At 41.1% G+C, this 4,000-nt stretch overlaps 1 pseudogene; it reads right to left on the bottom strand.

Moving 5' to 3' along the window:
- LOC105724158 (NEDD8-conjugating enzyme UBE2F-like) overlaps nucleotides 1-3,661 on the bottom strand; it is a 103,598-nt pseudogene extending 99,937 nt beyond the window's left edge.
- Between the last annotated feature and the right edge of the window lie 339 nt (nucleotides 3,662-4,000).

Below are 4,000 nucleotides of genomic sequence, written 5' to 3' on the forward strand. Positions count from 1 at the left end.
GTATGGTTATTAAAGTGCTAATTCATATGTCAATATACTGTATCTTTTTTTTTTTTCAATTTAGTAAATGATAACAGAGAGAGAGAGATGCATGATAACTTACCTAAAACATAAGATTCTGCACCAAATCATTTGATCATCGTGCTCTTTGGGAGTTAAAAACTTTGGGAATACTATTGCTCAGGCACAGGTGTGCTTTTAGTTGTCCAGGTAAACTATTTGAGTAAGACAGAGGAACATGTCTTCCCACAATCCTCTATGAATGATTCCTCCTCTGAGATTTAGGAAAACATCCCAGGTCTTGTTTTTGAAACTAAAATATAACTTTGGTTATGAACTGCTACAGGCATTTGATTACTTTCTAATTTCTAATTTTATTCTAATCAAAAGCAATCAGAAAGACTGTCTAGGCTGGGTGCAGTGGCTCGTGCCTGTAATCCCAGCATTTTGGGAGGCCAAGACTGGTGGATCCCTTAAGGTCAGGAGTTTGAGACCAGTCTAATCAACATCGTAAAACCCTGACTCTACTAATATATATATATTAGTAGATATATATATATATATACACTTACTTTTGTGTGTATATATATATATATTGTGTGTGTGTGTGTATATATATATATATATGTACACAAAAAAAAAAATTAGCCAGACATGGTTGCAGACTCCTGTAATGCCAGCTACTTGGAAGGCTGAGGCAGGAGAATCGCTTGAACTTGGGAGGCGGAGGTTACAGTGAGCTAAGGTCTTATCACTACACTCCAGCCTGGGTGACAGAGCAAGACTCCATCTCAAAATAAATAAATAAAATAAGCAAGAATGTCTAATGCAGAGGCTAAAGGCATGAGCTTTGAAATTATGTATGCAGTTGGTTGTTTGACTTCAAGTAAACCTCTTTACATCTCTGAGCCTCAATTTTCAATGCTGTAAAATTGGAAGTGGCTGTCACATACAGGTAGGCATAGTGGCAATGGTATGGAAATTAAATGACACTTATCATATGGGAATACCAACTTCAAATGTGCTATTAGCAGTGTTGTTTTCATATTTTTACAACCTAAATAAATGCACTCATCTACCTCCGGTACTTTTGGTAACTTCCTGCTCATTCTTGGGGGAAAAAAAAGATCTTGAATATGTCTTTCATTTTCAGTGAATTGATCCTGAGCCATGCTTTTGTCACCCAGCACAGCATTGATTATGCTCCTTGTGTATATGCTTATCACATCACATGCATCTGGCACACATTCCTTCACGTCACATGTTTCACATAGCAATATGTGAGATACAGCTATTGAATATAAAAATATTTTACAAGTATTCTTCTCTGCAATAATAATAGCTTCTGGGGACAGGAGACATTTCCTTTGATCACTTTAGCACGATTTATTTAGTTAAGTTTTGAGCTCATAGTACTAATGAATAAGTTTGTTGACTAATGAATTAATCGTTGTCTATTTCCTAGACTGTGTGTTAATGGTACTAGGACTCTGGCTTGGAATTTTAGAAATAAAATAGACCTAATCAGCACAGTGTGTCAGTGTATCTAGAGTTCATTTTTAGTTCTACAACTTATTTCATGGGAATATGGGCAGGTCACCTACCTTCTTTAGGTCCCACATAACTAACATAAAACAATGGACTTACACTAGACCAGGGTTAATACATGGTATACAGTATATACAGACACTCATCCACCTGCATTTCTACATTGGAAATGAATTTTGATCCCAGATTTTGCTAATTGGGAGAAAGTACCATGAAAAAATATTGATATCTGCCCTGGGAAAAAAGAACAGAGCAGTTGTGCAGCTGGAACATCTTTTTCAGTCCTAAATGTTTCTATTTCAATAATGCTATATTTCTAGTGTTTTTAAGCTGTTTCTTTGAAGGATGGAAAAATTGGACTCCCAAAGGTTAAACCTCTTGGGCAAATTTACCTATGCAGTATCTAAGGATGAAGTTCTATATATATATATATAGAGAGAGAGAGAGTCTACCATGACATTTTCCAGTTAGAAACAGTTTTTTCCCCAACCGTGGGTCAGCTATTTCTATCCTTCCACTGTACACATCACAAATAAAAAAGAGCATAAACATAATTAGAAATGCTATTAAGACTACTTTAAAACATGTTCCTTAATTTGAAAACAAAGGTAATAAGAAGAGAGTAGGAAGGAAAGGTGATCCGAATTGCCCAGTGAATGCATTTTAAAATATAGCTTCCTGCAAATTGGCAAGAGCCAGCGATAAGTGTAGAGATGATGCCTCAGGTTGGAGCTCTGCACTCAGCCTAGGAGTTGGAGTTTGCAGCTGCTTAGCTATGAATCAGCAGCACCATCTAGAGGTAAGCTGGAATCCTGCACACGGAAGAAACAAAAGGAAACCCACCTATTTAATTTTGTCAAAGACAAAATCATTACTTCACTTTTCAATATACAACCCCTTACAGAATGTCTGTGAAGGAATTGCTTTCTATTCCCATTAAGAGACAACTGCAGAGTTCATTACTAGAAGCATTCAAGACTTCACTTCAGAAGCCAAAACTTATACCTTCTCTACTTCCCTACTGAGTGGAAAGTCACTGATTTCCAAATCCCTTAATTTTTCCCATTCATTTTGCTGGACACTTGCCACGCCTCAGGCTTTTGGGCAAAGCACTAGGGATACAGAGAGGAATATATTATGGTCTGTCCCTCTACCCCTAGCCCATGTATCCACACCTAACCACATGTCTAAGTCTTCCTCTCTCTTATCTTTTTCAACAGTTTCTGCATAGTGAGAACAGATCTACCAAGGCAGCCATTTGATTTTCAAAGCTTTGTCCTTGGTAAAAACATTTTAATTGAAATCATGTATTCAAACAAATGTAGAGGGATAGAGATTGTTGCAGTCTTAGACTAGTCACTGTCAAACTTGGGCATGCATGAAAATTATTACCTGGTGATATGGTTAGCCTTTGTGAAATGTGAGGACGTGAGATTTGGGATGGGCCAGAAGCAGAATGATATGGTAGGCTTTCTGTCTCCACCCAAATCTCATCTTGAATGTGTTTAGGGAGAGACCTGGTGAGAAATGATAGGATTATGGTGGAAGTTCCCCCATGCCACGTGGTCTCGTGATAAAGAGTGAATTCTCACGGATATGATGATTTTATAAATGGTAGTTTTTTTCCTGTGCCCATACATGCTTTCTCTCTCACCTGCTGATATGGAAGGGAAGTGCTGGGTAGAGGAGGGCATGGTCCCTGGCTAGGGCTCCACCCCTGGGCCTGTACCCACGCACCTAGGTGAAGACAGGCATTTTTGTTTCCCTGCTCTATTGCATTTCCCAAGACCACCCTGGCCTGCCACGCCTCCACCCTGTGACTATACAAACCGGAGACCCTAGCGGGCAGACACACAAGAAGCTGCATGTCAAGAGGAGCAGATCAGCGGAGGAACACACAAGCGGCTGAGGGTCAAGAGGCACGCACCGACAGGCACTGGCATGCCAGCAGGCCACTGACTGGCAGAACGATGCAGAGTTTGGCTAGGACGGTCAGAGGGGAGCCCAGGCTGCTGAGGGGCCCGACTCCAGGGGAAAACCTTCCCACTCCATCCTCTTCGGGCTTCTTCCATCTTATGAGAGCCACCTCCACTCCATGAAACCTTGCACTCATGGCCAAGCGCGGTGGCTCACGCCTGTAATCCCAGCACTTGAGGCCGAGGTGGGCGGATCAGGAGGTCAAGAGATCGAGACCATCCTGGCCAACATGGTGAAACCCCATCTCTGCTAAAAATACAAAAATTAGCTGGGCGCGGTGGCACGCGCCTGTGGTCCCAGCTACTCCGGAGGCTGAGGCAGAGGAATCGCTTGAACCCAAGAGGTGGAGGTTGCAGAGAGCCGAAATTGCGCCACTGCATTCCAACCTGGCGATAGAGCAAGACTCCGTCTCAAAAAACAAAACTAAACAAAACTAAACAAAACAAAAAAAACCTTGCACTCATTCTCCAAGCCC

Source organism: Aotus nancymaae, unplaced genomic scaffold, assembly GCF_030222135.1.
Source record: "Aotus nancymaae isolate 86718 unplaced genomic scaffold, 86718_ANA_hifiasm-v0.15.2.pri h1tg000030l, whole genome shotgun sequence".
NCBI lineage: Eukaryota > Metazoa > Chordata > Mammalia > Primates > Aotidae > Aotus > Aotus nancymaae.